The 25,515-nt window shown below is 44.7% G+C and overlaps 1 protein-coding gene and 1 long non-coding RNA gene across 6 annotated transcripts in view; one reads left to right on the top strand and one right to left on the bottom strand.

Moving 5' to 3' along the window:
- The window catches only part of LOC115281256, a 35,193-nt gene extending 22,821 nt beyond the window's left edge, over positions 1-12,372 (bottom strand). The window contains exons 1-2 of one of the 2 annotated variants that reach the window (XR_003904195.1): positions 12,356-12,372; positions 7,453-7,620 (exon numbers count right to left, since the gene is read on the bottom strand). This is a non-coding gene — a long non-coding RNA (uncharacterized LOC115281256). Of the gene's footprint in view, positions 1-7,452; positions 7,703-12,355 lie in introns of those variants that run through there. The other variant, XR_003904194.1, reaches the window with a different exon arrangement.
- FTO (FTO alpha-ketoglutarate dependent dioxygenase) overlaps positions 1-25,515 on the top strand; it is a 375,692-nt gene that overhangs the window by 26,295 nt on the left and 323,882 nt on the right. The window lies entirely within an intron of this gene.

Raw genomic sequence — 25,515 nt, 5'->3', positions numbered from 1 at the left:
TTTTAGGATCTGAGACTGTGTGTGTGTCTGAGGCTATGTATGTGTCGAAAAGCATAGCACGCTTAAACCCGTGGCCGAGGAGTTCTGCCTAACTGTATACTTTGCATGCATTTGTGATTTGAAATAGGAAAAACAGTCAAATCGGAGACAGCTTGAATGGCATGCTGTCAGTTTGGAGCTTCATGAATTGGCAATGGTCTCATTTAGGACCTTCAGATGTGTCTCTGCCTGGACAGAATGAGAACGTTTTGCATGTTCTGGAGGAGACAGCCACTCCTTGCTGCCTCACAGCAGGCGCTGGTGCATGACAGTTGCCCTTCATTGCTGGCTTCTTGGAGCTTAACCTCTGACCCTCCACTTAGTCGCTGTGCAGCCGTCGGAGCCGGCTGGCGATGTTGGTGAATGACGGGCATTGGCCTGCAACGTGCTTGTCATTATTGGACTGTCAAAAGGAGCCTGCCATTGGTTTCCATCAAGGTTTGAAACCTCTGTGCAGCAGTCCATGTTACTTAACTTCCAAGGCTGTCGACAGCATGGTCACATGTGCATAAAAAATCAGAGCGCTGAATATATCTTCAATCAGGAGATAGGAAGTCATCGCCCTTCTTTTCTCTCTCTCTCTCTCTTTTTCTCTCTCTTTCGTTTTCCTTTTGGCTAAGTATATTCAGATGGCTTCCACAGGGCCAAGAGGTTGAATCTGTTGCTACGGTGAAAAAAGTGAACTCTTGTCTCCTGTGGTCTGAGTTTCAGATAGCACAGTGCAGATCTGAGCAGTTCTGCCAGTTAAACTCAGTCTTGTCTCGCACATTCTGTCAGCTCTCGGCCATTGGTTTAAGGGACTAGACGCCAGCCCGGTGGTACCTGGGGTTAGCTGACAGGATGAAACGTGTACCCTGGTCTGTTTAGGTGAGGCACGAATTGAAATTTCAAATAAAGTACGAAGTGGGGAAGTATCACAGGGGTAGATGAAGAGTCCTCGTCATTAAATCTGGTTTGCTTCTAGTATTGTGTAGTGGATGGGTATGGGCGGGGGGAGCCCGGAGACATGGATTTAGTATCGCTTCTGCCATTCTCCAGCTGTGCCGCCTTGGGTGAGTCAGCAAACCCCTCAGCATCAGTGTCTTCGGATTATGTTCGTATCAGGAACACCCAAGAAAGGACACCTTGTTTGAAAAGTTGCTCCATGACCTCCACTGCTACTGCTTGATTTCCCTTGTGTCTTTTTAAAAATCTTTTAGCAGGAAAGACTTATTAAAGACTTCTCATTGTGTAGTCCTTAGCCAGACGAACTATTCTAGAACTCTTGGCGTTTCTACCCTTCGCCCCCCCAACCCCACCCAGCAGACTGATTTCAGTTCAACCACGTCACATTTTAGTCAAGTACTCAAACCACAAATCAGAGTGGCCTGCCTGCCTTCTCCTTCCCTCCTTCTCTCCTAGGGAAGTGTTGAGCCCTCACTCAGCAAGTAGTTTTTGAGCCCTTCCTACGTGCCGGGCCCCGTTCCAAGTTGTGGCACCCAGCCATGAACCAGGTAGACAGCCCCCGTCTTCATGGAGCTCCAGTGCGGCAGGGAGATACAAAATAAACAAGTAAATGCGGATCTGCTTTTGGCAGTTCTAAACGCTATGAGGAAGAGCTATGAGGTGAGCGTCCCTTGGGTTGTTGGCGGAGTCCCTTGGGTCCTCGGCAAAGAGCTGTCAGGGGAGGATTCTTTGCCGTAGACAGGACGGACTGAGGGAAGGAGCGAGAGAGCTGTGGGGAGACTCGAGGAGGGGCTTCCAGAAGGAGGGCATCGCTTCAGCCTCCTGCTCCTCCTCCAGTTGGTTACCCCGTTCTGGCCCCTGTCCTGATGTCTTCCCTCCCCTGACCTCCTCTCTGCACCTTTGGGCCCGAGTTCAGGCCCTTGGGTTTCCTCAGGCTCTCAGCCTGCTGCTTGCCTCCCAACCTTGCCATCTCGAAAGGTGTGACGTCGTCATGTCACTCTGCTGTTTGCAATTTCTCAGAGATTTACTCCTGGCCGCCTGTTAAAATTCAGCCCCCCGGGCTTGCCAGATGAGGTTCCTCTTGTTTCAGTGTCATTTATTATCTGTGGCCGACCTCTGCCCCCACCCTCTCGTCTCCACCACTGCATGCCCGGTCCTCCTGCTGCGAGTCGGGGCCGCTTCCCTGAAGACACCGGCCTCTGTGCTTTTCCAGCTGTCCTTCTCTCCTCAGACCCCTCTCTTCCCGTCTCAGGGCCCCCAGAGAAGGAGAAGGTGACGACGTTTGCAAGCATCTCCTCAAATGCCACCTCCTGAGAGGCTCCTGTGATTCTCCCGTCCTCAGTGTTTTATACACCTCTAAGCTTTTATCTCACTATACCAGGTTACCTGTTCGCTTGGCTGGTTGGCCAGTGCCTTGAAGACAAGGTCCATGGGGCGCCTGGGTGGCTCAGTCGGTTGAGCATCCGGCTTCAGCCCAGGTCATGATCTCGCGGTTCATGGGTTCGAGCCCTGTGTCAGGCTCTGTGCTGACAGCTAGCTCAGAGCCTGGAGCCTGTCTTCAGATTCTGTGTCTCCCTCTCTCTCTGCTCCTCCCCTGCTCGCTCTCTCTCTCAAAAATAAATTTAAAAAAAACATGAAAAAAAAGAAGACAAGGGTCGTGTTTCCATTCACCTATTGTATCTTTAGTATCTGGCACAAAACAGGCACTCCGTACATCGGCATCTGTTGTGGCATAGTCAGTAGAAATATTTAGAGACACAGTTTATCATGGAGTTTAACTATAGCAAGAGGAGGCACAACCCTTTGGAAGGGCTCTTCAGCCAAAGTCTTCCGTTCCTTCCAGTGGGACATCTTCCCACAGGCCCACCCTCAGTCACCAGCCTCACAGTCCAGGGAGAAGGCGGGTGGGACCTGGTTAGAAAACAGAAGTCTGGTATCGACTTTTCAGTCATTACAGTAATGCCAGGATACAACATCTCCCAGCAAGTTAGCCCCAGATAAGCTTTGACGGTGCCTTTCTCAGGCTACAACACGCTGTGTGTCTTCTGCCCAGGAAGGTTGTGCCAAACTTAGTATTCCTGTTCAGTAAGTGAGTTTTATAATTTGTCTATCGATCCAGTTCTATTGATACTTTCTAGATAATATTATATAGCGTTGTCATAGTTTTCTATAATTTTGTAATTTGAGAAGCATTGTAGGGCCAGAGCACAGGAGACCCCATCATATCTGTATCCTGACTCGATGAACAGTCTCCTGTTGTTGGCCATTTAGGTTATTTCATTTATTGTTTTTTTTTTTAAGTTTATTTATTTTGAGAGAGAGAGAGAGAGAGAGAGATAGTATACATGAGCGGGGGGGGGGGGGGGCAGAGAGAGGGGGAGAGAGAATCTCAAGCAGGCTCCGCACCGGCAGCATGGAGCCCCATGCAGGTCTTGATCCCACAAACTGAGAGACCGTGACCTGAGCTGAAACCAAAGTTGGGTGTTTAACTAACTGAGCCACTCAGGGGCCTTTTTCACTTACCTTTATTAGGATAAACAATCCTGTGTTTAAGTTTGTTCGGACATCCTGATGTGCACTTTTTATTTAAGTTTTTAATGAATAAATTCCTAGAAAGAGAACATAAGGTCGAAAGATAGGACTATTTTTTTTTTTAAAGGCCATTTGATGCATATTGCCAAATTACCTTTTGGAAAAGAGGTATAAACCTTTGTCAAGGTAGGTCATAAAAAATTACCTGGACTCATAATGGTCTTAGAATACCTGCCCGTGAATTTGCGATCTCACTGGGGACTTGAGATGTCACAGGTGATCTTGAGGAACTAATGGCTATCAAGAGTAGAAGAAAGGAGAGAGAATGAGAGAAAGAAGAATAAACTCTCAAGTTTTGCCCTTGAAATGGCAGAACGGCCTGTAGGCTCTGGTGCACTGATTTGCACGCACCTGGGGACCTGGGCGTCCCTTGAGCTCCGCTCTCGGAGGTTGGCGCCTGAGAAGAGCGTGGCCCCTCTCGTGTACTTCGTACGTTTATCCCTTCGGGTAAGAATTCTTTCAAGTCAATGGTTTACATCTTGGAACGTTTGAAAGCTACTGATTAACAAGAGCTCTTAGTTCACTGGTCCTATTTTTCAGACTTGTGATTCACCGTGGATCTTGTTCCGGCCTCGGCTGGTTCTTTTGAGAAGTCAGTGTCCTCAGTCGTTGTTGTCTTTGTGAAAGACCCATCTTGCTCGCCCAAGGGAGAGAGGAGTGACCGCCAGAGTTAGGCGTCTCTGCTGTCCCTGCTACGCTTTGCAGCGATCCTGTTCCGTGCTTGAGGTCTGCGTGGTGTCAGATCATGTGCTAGTCCCTGCCCCTGTCCGGGAACTGTGAAGTAGCCGTTTTGGGCCAGGTAGAGGCTCAGGCACCTCAAGGGCAGCCGCCTCTTATCTCGCTTTTATTAGCATTGGTGTCAACATGCTCTAAACCACGATGACCTGCTCTCCTTTCTGATAAAACGAAAATGACCTGCCTGGCATGGATGGAGAGAGAGGTGCCTGAGGCAGATTACATTGTCACCTCTCATAATATAACAGCAGGCGTTAAACCGCTCATACACACACACACACACACACACACACACGCACACACACACACACGTGTGCACGCGTGCACACACACACACACACACACACACACACGCCACTAGATTTCTGTTTACCCCTGGAAATATTTGACATTTTTGGCTCCTGATGAAATGTGTTGGGTCCAGAGGAAGGAATGAGTGAGTAAGGAGAAACAGGAGTCTGGCTTCTTAAGAGAGATTTGAAGACACGTAGGGACTTAAATCGCAGCCCTGGAACCGCGTGTTGGCAGAGCCCTAACACCTGAGACCCCCGAGGGAGCTCCTTTTTCAGTCTGTCTTTTATCCTCACCTACATGTATTTAGAGCCAAGATCTCTCACATGGTTTGGCCGACTTCTCTAAAGGTGAACTAAATATAGGGCTACCTGTAGCGTTTGCAGTCTCTGACTCCAAACGTGGAAAATTCGAGAGATAATAACCCACCCCTCAGCAAAGTAGGATTTTCATTTCAGTTAAATATATTTACTCACGTGCATTTAAGGACAGAGTCTGAGAACTCTTGGAAACAGTTGTAGCTATTTTGAGATGTTTGATGTAATTGACGTCTTTTTTTTGTTTGTTTCTTAGACAGTAATTGCGTGGTTTAGCCTGTCATCTTGAAATATAAATTATATAGAGATTACATAAAAAAAGCTATCTGTGACACTTCTGGGTGCCTCAGAAAAAGGTTCAAGTTTGTCTCATGTCTGTTATGGCAACACTGAGTTGTTATACAGAACATTATGTACGGATGTTCTTTGCATTTTTTTTTATTTAAAAAAGTTAAAAAAATTTTTTTTACATTTATGTATTTATGAGAGACAGAGAGAGGCAGCTCAAGCTGGGGAGGGTCAGAGAGAGAGGGAGATACAGAATTCGAAGCAGGCTCCAGGCTATGAGCTAGCTAGCTGTCAGCACAGAGCCCAATGCAGGGCTCGAACCCAAGGAACCTTGAGATCATCATGACCTGAGCCGAAGTTGGACGCTCAACCGACTGAGCTCAACCCACTGAGCCACCCAGGCGCCTGGTTTCAATCACAAAATGAAACTTCCTTTAGCCAGAATAAAAGTGTTTTATAGCAACGGAAGACTGATCTGCAAGAAGGTAGAACCCACGTGAACAATAACAATAAAACAACAAAAGCGATACTTCAACCACATCATGTTGAGCACGTAGATTCTGCAAATTGAAAGTAGTTTTGGAAATTTATTTAATTTTATCACTTAAAACCACTTTTCAAAAAGCATATAGAATGGAAAAAATACGTAAAAAGCATTTCTCGGTGTAGTGGTATTGTCAAATCTAAGAAAGAGGTTCCTTGTCTGACCTTTCTTGCTCCTTAACATATGAAGTTTTGCCCTTGTTAACACAATTTGCGAGTGGTAGGGGCGCCTGCGTGGCTCAGTCAGTTAAGCAACTGACCTCGAGCCCTGTGTCGGGCTCTGTGCTGACAGCTCCGAGCCTGGAGCCTATTTCAGATTCTGTGTCTCCTCTCTCCGTGTCCCTTCCCCACTCATGCTCCGTTTCTCTCTGTCTCAATAATAAATAAACATAAAAAAATAAAAACAATTTGCAAGGCATAAAAAAGCTAGGTATTACCATGCCTTCAGTTTCTGGATTTTGGTCTATTATTTAGGTTTCTTATGAATAAGAGATTTAATCTCTTATTTTTTTAAAGGAAATAATCTCTATTTCTAGTGCTGTCTGTTCTGTCCTGCAATGTTATGATCCCTTGATACAAGAGGATTTGAGAGGAATAGAAATGTAGTGTGATGTAGGGATTCTTTAATATTTCCAAAATGACAGGTCTCTTCTTCCAGAATTGAAGAGTGTAAGTGTTCACTTGATTGCAAATCCCCAATATCTACAGCTCTGGTTGGGTGGCCATTATCACATTAGAGTGGTTGTGCATTAAGGTATTTCCTGCATTTGCTCAGTGTGAGTTTGAAAATCCCTACTACAGGGACACCTGAGTGGCTCAGTCAGTTGGGCGTCCGATTTTGGCTCAGGTCATGATCTTGCAGTTTGTGGGTTCAGGCCCCGCGTCAGGCTCTGTGCTGACAGCTCGGAGCCGGGAACCTATCTTCAGATTCTGTGTCTCTCTCTCTCTCTGACCCTCCCCTGCTCATGCTGTCTCTTTCTCTGTCTCTCAAAAATAAATAAAAAACATAAAAAATAGAAAAACCCTACTACATCTAACACTTCCCATTTAACAGTGGGTTTAAACATGACTTCTCTCACGTCCTAAGCTGCCTGCAAGAAGGAAGTTCTTCTGGAACAGTGGCTTAATTATTGTAACCCAGGATGCTAGCACCTTCTAGTTTTCTGCTCTGCCATCTCTAGCACGTGGACTTTTTGGTCATCGGCGCGTGATGACAAGATGGTTGTAATAGTGCCAGACATCATGTCCTCACGTGGCTGTGTTCAAGGCAGGAAGAACACGAGGGGAAGATGCAATATTATGATTTGTAAGGGCCAGGTCTGGATTACTGGGCCATTCCTGGTTGCAAGGAAAGCTGGGAAATCTAGTGTTTGGCAAAAGGGAATGAATGAGATTTCTGTGTGTTACAGGCTGAATGTTTGGGCCCCCTCACATTTGTATGTTGAGTCCTAACCCCCAGTGTGATGGTATTTGGAGATGGGGTTTGGGGGGAGGTAAATAGGGTTAGATGGGGTCATGAGGATAGGGCCCTCGAGCTGGGATTAGTGCCCTGAAGAGACATCAGAGTGCTCGCACAGTCTGTCTGTCTCCAGCCTTCTCTCTCTCCCTCTCTCCCCCTGCCATGAATACAGAGGTCTTGTGCGCATGCCCTGAGACAGGGCTGCCTAGAAGCCAAGAGAAGACACCTCACGATGAAACTTACCTTATCGCCACCTTGATCTTGGGCTTCTCAGCCTCTCAACTCCGAGAAAGAAGTTTCTGTTCCGCCATCCAGGCTGTGTTTTGTTTGGCAGTCCGTGCTAAGGTGTCGTGTCTGGCTTGGAGCGCTCTCGGTGCATTCCTTAGAATCGTGTTCCTTGCTGCCCTGTTCCTAGGAGAAGAAGAGCTGGTGCGTAGGCAGCCCGCGGTTTCTGCCACGATCAATTAATGTACGACTGGAAAGGGGACTTTTATCTTCTCTTCCAGGATGGCCAAGGAGTGTGGCCTTTGTTAACCATATAATACAACCTCTTGACACAAATACATATAAAACCAGGATTAGAACTTGGAATCACTCATGCAGCACATTTAATTAGCATGTTCAGTGTTCCAGGCTGGTGCCCGAATAAGAGGGACAGTCCCCGAACTCAGAGGGCTTATAGACAAGTTGAACACAGACATTACGGAAGAGACGCTTGTGCTGTAGTGGCGTAGCTTAGGATGGGGGAGCACACAGTTGGCTGTGCAGTGAGTGGATGGCCAGCGGCCATGGACTTGGGGGGTCAGAGAGGGCCTCCTGGAGGAGGCGGCATCCTCGCCCACATCCTGAGGCAGGACTCTGTTCGTCTCTGAAACTAATGTATTGACCACCCTCTTTTTGTTCAGGGGCTCTCGAAAACTCCGGGCCAAACCAAGTCTGCACTTCCTGTGGAAACCGGCCGTGGGCAGTTTCACGTACTTCTTGGAGCATAATTGAGCCAGCAGCTCAGTAAGCACACAGCACGGTGAAAATAGCATCGTCTTCGAAGACAGATGCCAGTTCCTGCCTCTGACTGGCGGCGTAAGAGGCAGGGTTTTCCTGAGCCTCAGTTTCCAGTTTTACAAAACGGAGGAAAATAACAATGCCATGTAGACACATTAGTGGACATGGCATTGCCAATGGGGCACTTAAAACACGCAAGGCTCTTTTCTAAGCACTTTTCAGTACATGTTACTTGTGTGAAATAGATCTTATTGTTATCTCCCCTTTGCAGGGAAGAGACTGGGACAGAAAGGTTACTAATGCGCTCGGAGACCTGCAGCTAGTAGCTGGGAGAGCTGGGTGGAAACACAGGCGGTGTGGCCCCTGTGGCCGTCGTGCCGAAGAAAGCCCATCAGACTCTTCCCTCCTCTGCTGCACTGGGACAAACCAAGTCAGGCCCCTGGCTTCGTGTCTCTGAAATACTCCACCATCAGTGATAGTGTCTGCCTGTACCCTAGTCGGTGTGGATTCCTTTCTGGACATCTTGGGATCACTGGTTGTGTCCCGTCTGTCTTCCGTTGGGCACGAGTGTTTTGGTCTGGGAGTGGCTCTAAAATCTGACCCCTCTTTCCTCCCACCTCCGCTTCAGTTCTGATCCTCTCAAAACACCATTTTCCAGCAAAACGGCCACAGCCTCCTAACTGGTTTCCTCCCCGCCTTCTTCCCTTCTCCGCCAGCATCTGCTCTCTTTCCTCGTCCATCTTCTCCTTCACCGACAAGATGGCTTATCCTGTTATTGGACTGCTCTCAGTTCATCGTAGGTCTTTTTAAGTGTGATCCTGTTGCCTGGATCCAAGTGCCACAGGTGTCCTTTTATTTTCCAGGCCACTATATCACGTCCCCTTCCCTTCCCAGCTCTGCCCCAGCCACCCTCCCCCTTCCAGGTCCCTCTGTTTATTTTGTCCAGGACACCCCCTTCAACTTCACTTCATCCCCCAACCCACTGTCCTCCTCCGCCCCTTCCCGCCATTCATCTGGGAGCGAGTCCAGCTCCTTCTTGAGCTTTAGCTCTAGATTTGCCTCTGCAAATCCTTCCGTCGTGCCCATTGGCCAGTTCACTTTGCGCCTCACTGTTGCCTCGGCGTGCTTGGCCCGTCTCTCTGGTGGCAGGTCCCTGGGGAGCAGGAACCCTGTCTGCATCTGTCTCTGCAGCGCTCCGTGAAGTTTGTGCCAGCAGAAGGCCTCTCGTGATACGTATTTTTAATTTCGCATGATGGACACGTTTTACCGATGCCTGTGTGAGGGAGATCCCTAGGTGCGCATGCGCACACACCCACACACACCCATGCTGCACTTAGGTGTGCACGCTGGTGCTCCTTGTTACCCGGCAGCATTTATTTTGCCTTCATTTATTTCGCCTCTGTGGTGCCCTCTAGGGAAACATGTTGGTTCTGCTGGACTGACTTTATGAGGAAAGAATGTGTTCAGTGAGATCTGCAGAGTTTTGCATGTGCTTTTTCCAGCAATTTTCCCACCACATTAATAGCATTGCTAGAAATCATCACATTATACAGAGGGATTATAATGGAAAATAGCAACTCTCTCCATTATTCCTTCTCAACTTCCCACTTAGAGATGACCACTCTTTTTTAAAAACAGCTTTGTAGAGGGTGCCTGGGTGGCTCAGTCATCTGAGTGTCCGACTCTTGATTTTGGCTCAGGTCGTGATTTCATGAGCCATGAGATCAAGCCCCACTTCTCGCCTCTGTGCTCACAGTATGGAGCTCGCTTGGGATTCTCTCTCTCCTTCTATCTCTGCCACTCCCCTGCTCACACTCTCTCTGTCTCTCTGTCTCTCTCTCAAAATAAAAATAAATAAACATTTTAAAAAAGCAACTTTAATGAGATGTAATGTACCAACATAGTTTTCCCATTTAATGTATAGAATTCATTTTTTTTTAAAGCTTACGCACAGAGTTGTGGGGCCATCGCCACTGCAGTCTAATTTTAGAACATTCTCATCCACCAAGAAAACCCTTTGTACTCAGCAGCTGTCGCTCTGCGTTCACTCATATGAAGCCATACTCCCAGCCCTAATAACTGCGAGTCTACTTTCTGTGTCTATACATTTGCTTCTTAGAGACATTTCATAGCAATGGAGTCATTTAATAAGTGGTGTCTTGTGACTAGCTTCTTTCACTTAGCATAACCTCTGTTTTCACGGTTCATCCATGTTGTCGAATTCATCCATGTTGCCTTATTTTCATGGCGGAATAATATCCCATTATATGGACATACCACAGTTTGTCCATTCATCACTCCAGGGACACATGGGTGTTTCCGCTTCAGGGCTGTTCTGAATGATGCCGCTGTAAACATCTGTGCACAAGTTATTGTGCAGACACACGTTCTCATTCCTCTTGGGCATATGCATAGGAGCCGAATTGCTAAGTCATGTGGCAGCTGCCCGTTTAACTTTTGGAGGACCTGCTGGACAGTTTCCACAGCAGCTGCGCTGTGGTACATTCCCACTAGGAATGTAGAAAGGGTTCCGGTTTCTTCACTTCCATGCTCGCACTTGTACTTGTCCACCGTTTTGCCTCTCTGATTCAGTTCGGACTCTTCCATGATCTAGTCAAAGAAAAATATTCTTACTCTTATTTTATGGAGGAAAACTCAAGTCAACAGACAGATGAAATGAGATGCCGAGTATATGTGTGAATACGAGGGGAGAAGAGGTATGGATAGTTCAAAACAGCAGATCATCCCAAATTGATTTAACAGCTTTTCCATCAGATATTTAGAGCTGTGTCAGGAATATTTCCCATCCCTACATTTGCTTTAAATCAACGTTTTTTGGGTTTTTTTTGGCCTGCATTAAAAAAAAAATTGAGGTATGATTCACGTAACTTAAAATTAACCGTTCTGTTTTATGAGATGACTGCTCTTGCTCCTGGGCTTTTCTACTGGTTACATTGTCTTGAAACATATTTGCATGTGTTTCAAAATACTTTGTTTACAAAAAGAGAGGGAGAAATACAAATTTGACGACCTGAGAGCTATCCTGGATCTCCAGGAGGAACAAGAATGTAGGGACCAGAGGACAAACCCAAAGTCACTTGCTTTGAAGTAATTAAGATGATTGGGCTGCCTTTCTTCTGTACTTGAGATAGAGTCTTTTCAAAATTAGAAAGATATGCCTGCCTTGCATTCCGACATGAATATTTAGCAGTGTCATCTCTAACCCTAGGATCATACGGTAAATGTTAACAAGAAACACCAGAACTTGTGTTTCTCCTGTCGTATTGTTTTTCTACAGGGACGGTGACAGCTTGCGGGCCTTTATGACATTGTGCCTGTGAAGCCGAGTATTACACGTGTAGCTACCTGGGAAGGTGTAGAGTGTTTTTTTTTTTTTTAAAGAGCTGGACATACTGACTAGATGTCATCGGTTCCATCTGTTTTGTAATCCGGAAGAATTTTACATATTCTTGAACAAAAATGGAAAATAAGTTTCATAATGAATTATTTTTCCAGGCTGCGTGTCTGCCAGGTGAATAGAACAGGTTCTGAAAACATGAACCTCCTAATGTGCACACGGGTTGAAGAAGCGCTTTATACAGTATTTTCCGTGCTTTTGTGTGTGTTTCTGCTCATCGCGGTGTCGTTTTACTTTTTCGTTTGGAAACATGCACATTTCGTGGTACGTTTTCTCAGTCTGTTTCAATTCGACATCTCATGTTGCTCGTTTTCAAACAGGTACGTGGTTCCTGTCCACTTTGGAGTGTCATGAGGACCACGGAAAACGTTAGCCGTGGCTTCGCTGACAGTTTTTATCGCCGATCTGGTGGTTACCAGGTCTGTCGCTTCTTCAGTGCGGGTCCGCGTCCCCATGCCTCCATGTCTCTGTAGACACTTTCCTCCAGCCCCTGCCCATGTCACGACGAACAAAGTTTCCTTGTGTATTCTGATTACAAAATACACGATGATATGTTCAGACAGTGTTGCACAGTTTAAAGAAGAAAGGAAAGGGCATCCTTAGTCTCACTTCCCTGACAGATGGAACCACTGGGAACATTTTGGCCCCTGACAGGGGTGTGTCCCCGAGACATCTGGCCTGCAACCTGGTTTTTTATGGCCCCTGAGCGAAGAATGGTATATTTACCTTTTCAAATGGTGGAAACAAACTCTAAAGGAGAAATCCTGTTTTGTGACATGTGAAAATAATAGGACATTTAAAATGTAGTTTCCATAAATAAAGTCTCACTGGAATGCAGTCATGCCCACTCTTCTTCATACCACGTATGCCCACTTTCATGCTGAAATGGTGGATGTGAGTCGCTATGCCAAGCCGATGGTCTGCAAAGCCTCCGGTATTTACTCTCCGGCCCTTTACAGGAAAAAAAAATCGTTAACTCCTGGTCTCTAACCTTCAAGATTATTTTTCCCCCTGTGCATGTGTGTGATTATCTTGTGTGTGTATTTTTTAAACAACGGGGTCTGCCCATGTGCTTTTATAATCCACCCTTTTCACGGGATGTCATGCTTACCAGTAACTTCTGCTAAGTTCTTTTTTGTTTGCTTATTCCACTGACTTGAAATCTGAGGACCAGTACTTTTCTTTTTACATAAACTTATTAGCTGTCCCCCACGAATGGTAATCATAATAGTGACAACTTATCTCTTAGAATTGGTGTTAACTATTTAATGAATTAAGGATTTATTTTGATTTATTTTTTCCTGACCCATGAGACAGTAGCGGGGAAGCTGCCCACGGAGGTGACGAGGAGCCTCCTGTTCGCCCCTTCTCAGCATATAATTTCATTGAAACATGGCAGGTCATGGCAGATAGCCTCTGTCACTGCCAGGTGACAGATTACCGCAGAACTCCGTGGCTTGAAACAACAAGTATTTATTAGGTTACGTGCTGTGTGGATCATGCAGACAGAGCTTAGCAGAGTGTCCTGGCTCAGGGTCGGCACTCAGGATGTTGGCTGGGACTGTGGGTATTTTAGTTTTTACTTTATTTACTTATTTTTAAATGTTTGCGTATTTATTTTGAAAGAGAGCGAGCGAGCGTGCGAGCGGGTTTGGGGCAGGGGGAGAGGGAGAGAGAGAATGCCGTGCAGGCTCCACACCCAGCACGGAGCCTGACGCGGGGCTCGGTCCCACAACCATGAGATCGTGACCTGGGCTGAAATCAAGAGTTGAACGCTTAACTGACCGAGCCCCCCCCAGGTGCCCCAATGATTCTAAGACCAGAGGAGGGTAGGAGGGCATCTGTTTTCGAGCTTGGGCTTGTGGCCTTTGGCTGGCGGAGACATCAGTTCCTCGCCCCAAGGGCCTCTCCTTAGGGCAGTTTGCAACGTGGCAGCTTCCGCCACATTGTCTCTGTGCCTGAGAGAGACGACAAGAAGTTACAGTCTTTTGTAACCTATTCTTGGAAGTAAGTGGTATTCTTTTTGTTACAAGTGACTCACTAGGCCCAGCCTGGGCTCCAGAGGAAGACTTACATACACGAAGGAGTTGAGTACCAGGAATTAGGGATTCTTGAGGGCTCTCCTAGAGGTTGCTAACATCAGTTGGCCTGAGATTTAATTTAAAGGTGGGGTGGATTGACCCTCAGGCAGTGGTCCAAGGTCCAGCAGGAAGGAGAGGGTGGAAAGAAAGGCCTTTCTTTTTTTTTTTTTTTTAAATTAGAAAAACAGTAGTAGACTTGCACTTGTGTTTCATCATCTAGAACCCTGCCACAAGGCTACGCCAGCTGCAAGGAAGTCTGGGAAAGCAAGCTTTTTGGATGGGCTCACTGTCGCCCAGGTCCAAATCAAGATTTTGTCGATGAGAACAATTGTCAGAATAGATGCTGGGTGGGCACCTGATGGTATCTACTGTACCCACCATCTCAGGGGGTTGTAAGTGTTCAATGATGTCACAACCACACACTTGTCTAGTTGATAATATGCTCTCAATTAAACAGTAGCTCTGTTGTTGTTATTACTTGTAAATTACAATGTCGCTTTGGAAGTTAGCTCATTGATATAAAGAGTTCTTTTGCATTGATGCTGAAAGAAGTAGCACCGAAAGAAGAAACTAAACATTTATTGATTACCTGGTATGCACCAGGGGTTTTATGAATATGTTATCTGATTTAATTCTCATAAGGAACTTGTAAGTAGGATTATTTGCCCCATTTCACAGATGAGGAAACCAAGGCCCAATAAGCTTGAGTGGATTGTTTAAGGAGCACATCCCACTGGTGTGCCCTGAATGGGTTATAGATTGTAATGACCTGTAGTTTAGCTCTTAGCTCTGGGATTGGGGCAGCTGGATCCTCTGGGCCCTTCCTTGCCAGCTCAGCGGCCTCTTCTGGTTACCGCATTCTGCCTTACAAATACAGTTTTTACATGCTTCATGATGTGGCACAGGTTTGAAAGTACTGCTCTGTCGGCGAATAGGGAGCACAGCTTGGATTTGAACCCAGGTGTAAGTCCAGAAGCCGTCCTTCTTCCCATGACCGGCCCTCCCCTGTCTCTAGAAGCAGTGAATCTGAGCCTAAAATAGGAGTTCAAATCCAGCTTCATTTAATACGAAGAGTATTATTTCTTTTATACTTAACATGTGTCTCTTTCTTATCTTTCTCCTTCTCTTATGTTTCTCCCTCCCTTGCTTTTAATGTACTATCACATGCTTAAAAAGGGGTTTAAAAAGAGATCAGGGTTTAAGATTATGAAGCTAGTTAACATCATTTGCTATTAAACTGGAATCTGCATGGAAACTTACTTGGCCACTAGGTGTCTCCTTTTGGTTCTGTGCTTTCTCCTCTATCCACTCTTAGGAGGCACCTGAGATGTATTTACAGAAGATTAAGCAACAAAAGATTAAAAAGTTACATGAGATCTGTACTCTGAGGCTTCCAATGGCCTTTTTTTGTCTTTTACTTTCTACTTCTATTCCTCCTTGCTCATGGGCTGATATTTAGGTAATTGATTCTCTGGAACCTGAGATGAGTCTCTGATAGCCTCCTTCTCCCTACTAAACTATTGTAAAGAGGGCAGAAAGAACTTCTGGGCTCATCTAGACATGTTAGGTAATAAAATAACCAGACTCTGTTGGCCTACTATTTTAGGGACAATTTTAATAACAGTTTATTATCATGGGGATACTTGTGTTAGTAGGCAAATAATGACTATATTATTAATATTAAGCTCTCTGTTCTATAATATAATAATATTGGCTGTAACCTACATGTGTTATTTTCTGTACTTCTTGCAGGAGCCCTACGTCGTTGCCATTTCCCCCCTGATTTTAGAGATGAAGAATTGAAGCTTAGAGATTGGTTAATCTGGCTTCAAGTTTAATAGAGTCCAGTTGCTTTCATATTGTGTCCCCTCCGTTTGGAAGTTGTTAATTCATTATAGCAGTGGGGAGAATTCAATTTAAGTCAATAAAATTTAAAGTACCCAAGAAATCATTCCGCCAGAAGCCCCTCTGGAATCCTGGTTTGGTTGTGAGCGCAGAGCTCCCGTTTTCCGCACGTTGCCTTGTAGAAGTGAGCAGTGTCTCTGGATGTGGGTTCCCTTCAGGAAGGCTATGGGCTCTTTGCAGAATTACAAATTGTGTACACTCAGGGATCACTTCCTTCCGCTTGCCGACAAATGCAGCCCCCATTATCACAGAAATAGCAGGGCATTTGACAGCTCAGGTTCAGACCCCGGGCTTCATAGAAGGGAACATTCTTTTTATTCAATTAGGGGCACACTAAACAGATGGAAATGCAGCCAGGCCTAGGGTTTTCAGAGACTGCTGGCTGATATGCTCTCTTTTACCCTAATATAGATTCTGCATTAATTTCCCGATTCCTCCAATTGTCTTTAAAAAAAAAAAATCAGCTCACGCTAGGTTTTCTTTAGTCTTGGCTAATTTAATTGTGCTTAGTATCTCTCCAGTTGACTCCCCAGTTGTGGTGGTGATTTCTGCAGACCACAGGAAAATGTATAACAAATGTGAGATGAGAGAGCGTTGTCAGGCAGGGAGCATTTTCTCTGGGAACTTGGAGCCCGGGGAGGGAGCAGTCCCCAGCGCTAACAGGCACACCCCCAATATTTGCCTCCAACACTGTCAGTTCTCTCTCTTTGTTCCCCTTCCCGACTCACTTTCTGCCAGGGATTTGTGACATATTTTGTAGCAGATCAAATGAGCCCCTGACACCTGATTGCCGAGTGCTTCGTGTTTACAGTTGCTTTCCAAGGACACCTAGACAAGATGGAAAGCTTAACGCGCAGTAATTAAATTTGCATCTGCTCTGTGACAGGACTCAAAGGAGTGTTCCCCCTCCACATAGGAATCTCATTGTAGAGCTCCTCCTGCCTTTGACCACACAGCATCTAACAGGCAGGACGTGGACGGGTAAACAAACATTGGTTCGGTCTCCTGCCTATCATCATAGTGATGAATATTACTTAAGAGCTAACACCCCATTCTTACTCGATTGCCTCCTCTTCACCTATTTGTTTAGCCAGTTTTCTGTCTGGTCTCAGATACAAGAACTGGGGCTTGGAGGTGAGTTTTTCTTTTTAATCTTTTTAAAGGAAAACAAACATTGCCCAACAATCTGGATTGGTCTAACACCCTTTGGATTGTACATTGCTCACAAATGCTAATGAATAATTCAGTAAAGCCAAACACAATCTGCTGGTGGTATCCAGTGTTATTCACACTTGCTAATGAATAATTCCCTTTGGCTTTTATAGAGCAGCTCTGAGGAGTGACTTCTGAGACTCAGATGGGTTATTATTGGGCTATTTGTCAGTGTCCTTGGGGCATCGTGAGCCGAAGTCCAACTTGGCTCTCCACTCCACATCCTTTCTCTGATTCTTCTGGGAAACGTGTGGCTATTTCTGCCCGAGCCTTTCGCCCTCAAATGTGGCCATGAAAGAGGCAATGCTATAACGGGATTCAGCTCCACTATAATTTCATTGAGTCACTTCCTTCACTGTTTCATTCAAATAGAGAAGTTTTTATTGAGCACCTTATGCGGTGCAAACTACTGAGCATGACATTCTGTATGTGCAGAGGTAAAGATAGATTTCACGTGATGGGTCCCTAAAGAGAGCGTAGGGCATATAGGAGGCATGGGGTCTTAGAGGAGGGTGCACAGGGTCTTTTTATCAAAATGATCAGTTTCCATTTTCTCCTTATGTTCTCAGGTGTGCATTTCAATGCGTCTTTGCTGTCGGTGGTGTTGTATGAGTGTTACATTGCTCTGGATAAGCCTAAAATTTGGTTAATCCTGGAATTGCTTACAGGATAAGCCCTTATAACGCGATCCCAGAGACAGCTGGGTGAGTCTCATTCGTTTCTACTGTACCGAAGTCAGGATGTGGTATGGCCTGGCTTTACTATCCGGGAGAGTCCAGGGATGGATGGTGAATGTAGATTTATTTATGCCTGAGTGGTCTGTCTACCTTACCTTAGCAATCATGCTGCATTACGTATAATGTGAGATGAGTGAGATTGTCCCTGGCATCCTGCACCCTCTTTAGCTTTTCCTGTCCAACTCCTAGTTCTTCCTCTTCTTTCTGGGCACACTGGAAGGTTGTGACTCCCGGCTTCCTTATAGTTCGGTGGGATCATGTGGTTACTTCAGACGGGGACGTGTAAGAGGACGTGCTAGGTATCATTTTCTGGCCAAGACATTGGAGAACTGGGGTATCGTTTGCATATATTCATTTTCTCTGCCACTGTGACTTTGGGGGCCATGTGTTCTAGACTGTGGGGTCTACATTAGGTTGGGTCCCTGGGTGACTGTGGAGCAGAGCCCATCCCCTCCTCCACTGGCCCATAGTGGACACGAACTTGAGCAATATGAACCTTTGTAGTATAGAGCTTCTGAAATTTGAGTAGACTGTTTGTACTAATACAGAGAGATTAGTGCAGGGAGAGGGGTGTGTGTGTGTGTGTGTGTGTGTGTGTGTGTGTGTGTGTGATCGAGTCCCTGATATTCTGCAAGATTTCAGCCAGCTTTGCAGAATGTAGTTTCAATTGGGAATTGCAGGTAGACGTAATATAGGGAGAGAAGGAGTTTATTTCATCAATAACCAAGGGATCTGTGGGAGAAATAACTGTGGTATCAATAGACTCATGGAAATGAGAGAATAATTGGTAAGGAAAACCAGAGTTGAGGCTATTGTAATTCATGTAATTCAGAATTAATGAATTTTTAATTGTATCGAGCATGTTTAATTGGTAAGATTATAAAACCTGTAATTTTTTCTCTATGCATATACTTTATACCAGAGGGTGGCCGTCAAGCTAAGAAAGGTTTTTACATTTTTTTAATAGATTGTAAAGCAAAGAAGGAGGAGGATATTCAGTCAGGGGCTAGATGTGGCCTACAAACCCTAAAATATTTACTGTGTGGTCTTTTACAGGAAATGTTTGCTGACCCCTGTCTTAAAAATCTCCATATGCTATTATCGAAAAGTATCACCTTCACTAAAATGTGAGTTCCTCAGGAACCGGAAGTCAAAGGTTTTCTTAATCTGTGTGTCTTTCTGCCCAGCATGGGGCGTGGCAACCAGCACAAGCACAGGAAGAGTTACCTAATTCAGTTTCATACAGAACATGGGAGATAGGACATTTTAGAAGATGAGAAATGAGAAGAAACCATGGAAGGCCATAGGTTTGAAGAAATAGAAGGTTTCCTCCTCTGTTCTCTTGGGTGGTGACAGTTTTGGATTTTTTTTTTAAACCTCATATGTAGGGACATTTATTTTATTTTATACTCATTTTCAAATAAATGTCCCATTTTGAAGGGTTTTAAAGGTATTAGCTTCTGCTCTGATATCACAGTATTGATAGACTTTTTGTAAGTCTATTCATTGTCGATGTTTTCTCCTTTTTCCCTGGGCAACACCCAGTTTTCTTTTCCTTTTTTTTGTTTTTTTTTCGGAGAACTTTCGTGAAAGTTTCTACGGATTCACTCACTCATTCATTTGCTCCCTCACAGACCTGTACCCATGGGAAGTGAGGGCATGTGCACAATAACTGTAACACAAACGCTCAGAGCAGCGTTATTCAAGATGGCCCAGAGTAGAAACAACTCAAAATATCCCATCAGCTGATGAATGGATAAATTAAATGTCATATATCCCTACGATGAAATATTATTCTGCAGTAAAAAGGCATGAAGTAATGATGTGCACTGCAGCACCGATAAACCTTGAAACCATTATGCTAAGTGAAAGCCAAACACAAAAGCCTACAGATTGTGTGATTCCATTTATGTGAAAGGTCTCTAATAGGCGAATGCATAGAGACAGAAAGCAGATTAATGAATGCCTGGGGCTGGGAATGGGACAGGGCAGGAACCAGGGAAGGGGGTGGGGCTCGCTGGTGGGGGTGGGGTTCCTTTTTCGGGTAATGGCCAAGTTCTCAGCTTAGATTGTCATGATGATTGCAAAACTCTGTGAATACACTAAAAACTATTGAAGCGTATGCTCCAAATGGATGAATTTTATGTTATGTGAATTATATCTCAATAAAGATATTAAAAGTAATTACACAGTGGATTGCTCATTTTTTGGTAATGCTGCTGATTATACATCCTCTTACCTAAGTAGCAGCTCAGATTTGAATCTCTTCTATTTTCTCTTCTTGAATACAAACTTTTTGGAAACAGATTGATTTATATTCAGATCCCCTCTGGCCCTCTTTTACGTGAATCTGTTCCCCTTTGCATACCGACCCACGTACAGAAGGACATAATGCCCGGGCATACTCACTGTGGCATTATTTATAGTGGTAAGACATAGGGGACCATGTGAACTATCCATGAGAGAGGGACACGGTAAAAAAATTCAGGAAGCTGTTGCTGGTGAACCGCTCCGGTACCTTTAAGAAGAGCAGGTTGTACATGTACCAATATGAAACAATTTTTACGATATTTAACTTCAAAAAGCAGGATGCAGTATACCTGTTACTATTTTATGTAAAATGCTCGCATAAAGAGGACCTCTGGGAAGATCCGGGTACAGGCAGTTACCGTCTTAGGAGGGAAAGTTTGGGTAGGTCAAGTAATAGGAGAGAGCTTTTTGCAGGCTTAGACTTTCGACACTTTTTTTTTGATAGCATTATTCATAATAGTCAAAAAGTGGGAATAATGCAAATGTCCATTGACAGTGGATGGGTAAACAGAGTGTGGCATATCCATCTGTGCATCTAAGTAGAAGAGCTGGGTCAGAGGGGAGTTGGATATAAATCAGCTTTGTTTTGGGGAAGTCTACCTCAAGAAGACAGTCTTCAAATATTTAAAAAAATTGTTTTTCAGTTACGTTGATTCCTGTACCACAGCTGAACGACCAGCCCTTTTCAATCCACTTGGGGTAGTTTGTTTGAAGACTCATCCGGTCTCCAGCACCGCGCTCCCCCTCCCCCCGCCTCCCCCACTAATGATGGAGCAATTATGTGGTTCCATAGTCATTTTAACACCGTCTTCTAACCCAGCTGTGTGGTAGCAGTCTATCTGCAGGGCAGGAATGTGGCTTGCATAGGACAGTATCACATTGCCCACAATTATTTTAATGTCTCCTGTGAAATGATAAATGAAGTTTATAGTTACAATAAAAGTAAACCCATTTCCCCCAAGGTATAAAGAGTTTGCAAGTAAAATTCGCATAGTCAGATAGATGTACTTTTCCTTCTTCTTCTTCTTCTTCTTCTTTTTTTTTTAAAGAATCCTTCATCGAGGGCTTTAAAAAAAAATCCCGGGATAGGTTTTCAATGCGGGCATTTATTTCATCAAACCCTATAAGGATGAATGAAGTACGAAATGTTACAAGAATTATAGTTGTATGAAAATGTTGTGAGGTTTATAGCTGCCCATCTAGGAGCTTACAGTTTTTGGTAGTTGGTGTAATTGAAAAAAGTCTTCCAAGGTTTGCATCTGGGTGCATGCTTTATAACATTAGCTTCATGTAATTTGCAAAATATCTGCTGGGATTTTTCATGGTCCTAGGAGGTCCCGTAATTCGACTGTAACTCCTGCTTCTTATTATTTGGTGCCACTTTGGTTTGTGTCTCTCCTAATTATTGTAAATCCTGCAGCCTATGCCCCTCATTCCTCGGTAAGGCCACCACCCCTAGAGGTGAGCAGCTCTTGGTCACGGTATTTGACACCGTGCCCACTACTGCAGTTCAGAGGTCTCTTTGAAAAAGAGCTCACTGGGCTGACTCTCCTCATTTCCTCAGCCAGGAAGTATGGTCTTGTAGAAGCAACTCCCCTCCTCTTTCCAACCCTGGAGACCTGGCCACTATATTGTCATTGAAAAGAGTCTCCACTTTCTCCCTGTTCCTGCTGCTTGCTCCCTCCTGCCCCCCAGCCAGCAGCCGCTCCTGTTGGCTGCCCTGTTTGCATGACAGGGCACCCCGCTTTTTGCAGTTTTGTCTTTGTTTAATTTTTATGTCTTCCGCGCATTGGCCATGAACCTGGCTATGAAGTGTCTATGTCTTTAAACCCTGTGGTGAATCCTCCCGTCATCCCTGTCGGGGAGGTCCTCCATTTGAGTTTTAGAAGTTGAGATAGTTGATGGTGATGATGTGATACCCCTGACTATGGGTATAAGCCCATCCATTTGTACCACTTAACCTGTGAAGAACCGAGTGACTTTTCTGAGCCATTTTCCCCGAGTACAGCTGAGCAATCGTGAGGCCCAGAGAGTTTGCTGCCTTCTTCAAGATTACTCAGCTGTTTAATTTGAGCTGAATCTGCAAGTTAGAATTTCAGGCCCGAAGCATTTTCCATAAATGAAACTGACTTACAGGCTCAAAGAGACCTTGAACTAAGAAGGGGGTGTGTGTGTCTAGAAATTGCTGGTGAGTCAGGACTCATAGCACCCCATTAAAATACCTCAGTGGTGAAATACTTGGGGGGAAAATAATGCTTAAGTATTTAAAATTTCATTCCCATTCATTATAATCAAAGGAAGTAAGAGATGTTTTGGAAAGTATTCCCGATTGTCTTTAGTCTTCCAGGTACTTCTTTGACTTACTGATAGTATGACAATATTGCTGACAGTGATTCTTCCTCTTGATGGTATTGTTTGGTTAGACTGAAGAGACGCCTGTGCTAGAATGACCGTGTAGCCCGTCCTGATGGCTGCGGGCAAGCCAGAGGCCATGTCTTCTTTCCCAGGTAAACGGGCTGACCTGTTACTGTGGCACAACATGTGTTAGAAGAAGTAATTATTTTTAGCCGACTGACTATGACCAAGATTAATAGCTCTTGAAAGAGCTATAATGAAAGACTGCCCCAACTGGCTTCTACATTATTCTTTATTTATCCTGTACTCATCCCTGTCACCTTTGGGCATCAGCCAAATGTCATTTATGTGATATTTGCCCCTTGGATGTGAGAGGCTCCTCTTTCTTAATGATGGGAGCTGATTGGGCTGTGGGGCTGAGGAACTTGGGCAGTTGGCATAACCCAGAGAGTCCCTCCAGGTCTGTGGGAGTCACAGGAATAGGACATTGACTCCCGAGGGAGGAAGGACGTGAGAATATTCAGCTGTCTGGTCCAGATCATGGAGGTTTACTTGAGGATGATAGAGGTTACTGTTCAAGGGCTCTGTTGTTAAGGCTATATTTCTGTGGCTCTTCTGTTTGCAGCATTTGCAAGTTTCCTATTCTGAAGATTTTTTTTTTTTTACTGAAATCATCAACAATTTCATTTCATAAAACTTGGAGATCTCGTGGTAGGGACTTTGCATAAATCCCCAAATCCCTGTTGCTGCCTCCCATCATGGATTTTCCAGTGTAATTAGCTACCTAGGTCACACGCTGCATTTCCCAGCCTCCTGTGCAGCTTACGTGTGGCCATGTGACTAATCAGAGGACGTATCCTCTGGTAATTTCTGGGAGGTTTCCTTAAGAGAAAGCTGGTGTGGATGCCTTCTGCCTTTTTCTTCCTAGGCCCTTCTTTTTATCTCACTACCTGGAATGCCGGTGCTGTATTTGGATCTTGAGAACAAGGGCTAGTCCTCAGGGGTAGCGGAGTGGGTAAGCTGGCTGCGGCTGGAGTCTCTCCAGACAGTATGAGAACTACCACCCCGGTCTGCCCGAGCCGCTGTCATGTTGAATTTTCTGTCACTTGCAAGCCAAACCTTATCCTAGGTGATACATGGCTTGTGCTCATTGCAGGAGAGGAAAATAAATCCTGAGCCTTGGACTCCTGCTCTCCTTCTAAATCACACCGTCTAGATCGAAAGGTCCCTCGCTCTAACCTTCTTTCAATCCTGCAAATTAAAGCAACCTACCAAAAAGATAATGCATTCACTGATTTAAGAACTAAGGACGTGAGAGATACATGAAAGATACACGAGAGGCAGAATAGCACGTGGGCTGAGCCGGGGAAGAACTCCTGCAGGGAAATGATCACCAGTCTCAGTGGCCGTCTCGAAGACTTTGGTCAGGGAGCCCTCACCACTTTCCAGCGTCTGGTGGTGGCAGCAGCTCCTTTTCTCCGCTTAGTAGAGCGCCTTAGGGATTCAGCTTCATCTGCTTTCCTGAGGACCCAGGGCGCTTTTGAAAATTTCGGGTTTCAAATGTCAAGCCTTTTCAGGGCTGTCAGTTCCCTTGTACGATAGCACTGTTTATATTTTGCCTGACTCTGGTTTTAAGCCACAAGGTTTGCATGTGGCCATCCTTTGTCTAATATTATCCATATTAGATCAAATGTACTGTATTAGCTACAGCGGGTTGCCAATTCTTATTAACACAGCCCTTTTAAAAGAGATGCTGAGACGTGTAATTATTTTTCACCACTTTAAAAACTTCAGAAGGAGAAAAGCAGCTATTTGGCTGACTGTTTCATTAGCATTTGTAAAGTGAACCAAGAGAGAGGTTTTCTGTGCAGTGTTTTTCCTTGCTGTTTCTTGCCTTTTAATTTGGAGAATAGCAGGACCTTGTCTTTTGTTCACACATGGAAAAGTCCATTCAGCTGGAAAACAGAACAGTGTGCTCTTTGTGCACTCAGAGCCTTTGAATGCTTGTGGTCACACACTAGTTGCTGTTTAACTACAATAAAATTGTGACCAAAGGAGATAAACATTTAAAGGATAAATGACAGGGCTGTTAATTCAAAAGCAAGTTTTGTAGCATTATTATTTTTAGCTAGTAGTATATAGCCAGGAGTCACGGGGATGGCTTTTAAGTCTGAAACTAGTGAAATCCTAGTTGCTATTCAGTGGAAGAAAAATGTCCCTGGTTATTTTTAATGGCTGATCATTCTGAGTTTTAAAAAGTCACTTGAACATGTCTAAACCGTCTTTAGGAACTTCTAGGAATTTACCTGATGTGTTTGCTAAGCATGGTTGTGTCATATATGTGTGTGTGCGTATGTGTATTGTGTATATATACACACTTATATGTACATATTTATTTTATATAATGCCAAGTGCATTATTTAAGAAAAGAGCCTTCAGGGCTTTTATAAGTCTATGAATTCAGAACTTGATCTGTCTTTATGTCTATAAAGCATTATAATCTGCCTACCCTTTTGTGGAGGAAAAGCATCTTTGAGAATTTCCTTTCCCTAGTGGTATATAAAGGATAAATCTCTGTTTCTGCCTTTCTCCTCCCTCCCTCTCCCTCTCCCTCCCTCCCTCCCTTCCCCCCTCCCCCCCCCCTCCCTCTGTCTCTCTCTCTTTCTCTCTCTCTCTCTCTCTCTCTCTCTCTCTCTCTGTCTCTCTCGCAGCTAAAATCTGGGTCTTTGGCATATGGCCCTTTGAGAAGAGCTGATTTCGGTTGTAGTGAGGGTTTTGATGAGTTGGAGCGCTGTTTATGTCCTGAGACATGAAATATACCAAGGTCCCGCTGTTGCTGCCTAGTGCTGGGGTGTATTTTACCTAATCTCACTCTTCCTTGGGATTATTCACCTTTTTCCAGGACACCCCACAGTAAACCGAATCAAACTATATTTTACACTTGTCTTTTCCTTTTATGCATTCACATATCATTAAAGCAGGAATCGTAAGCTTTGCCCACTTACAGGGGCCAGATAAGGGAAGATGATTAATGAAAGTGGCAACTCTGTCTCAATTTAGGAGAGAACACAGGGACTGGTGGTGCCAGTGGGGAAACAGGAAGTATATACACTGCCTAGAGGGCCAGCTGTAACCTAGCTTTGGTGTGTCAGTGTGGGCCTGGTGTTTGCAGATACTTAGATTTTTTTTTTTTTTTGAAAGGAGCTCAAAATGTGGATTTTTATTTGAAAGCTCTTTATTGTAAAGAGCTAAGTATGAATTGAATTATAAAACATTTATGGTCCAG

The sequence above is a fragment of the Suricata suricatta genome, chromosome 16 (genome assembly GCF_006229205.1).
Source record: "Suricata suricatta isolate VVHF042 chromosome 16, meerkat_22Aug2017_6uvM2_HiC, whole genome shotgun sequence".
NCBI classification, from domain to species: domain Eukaryota; kingdom Metazoa; phylum Chordata; class Mammalia; order Carnivora; family Herpestidae; genus Suricata; species Suricata suricatta.
This window is presented reverse-complemented; position numbering and strand designations above follow the sequence as displayed.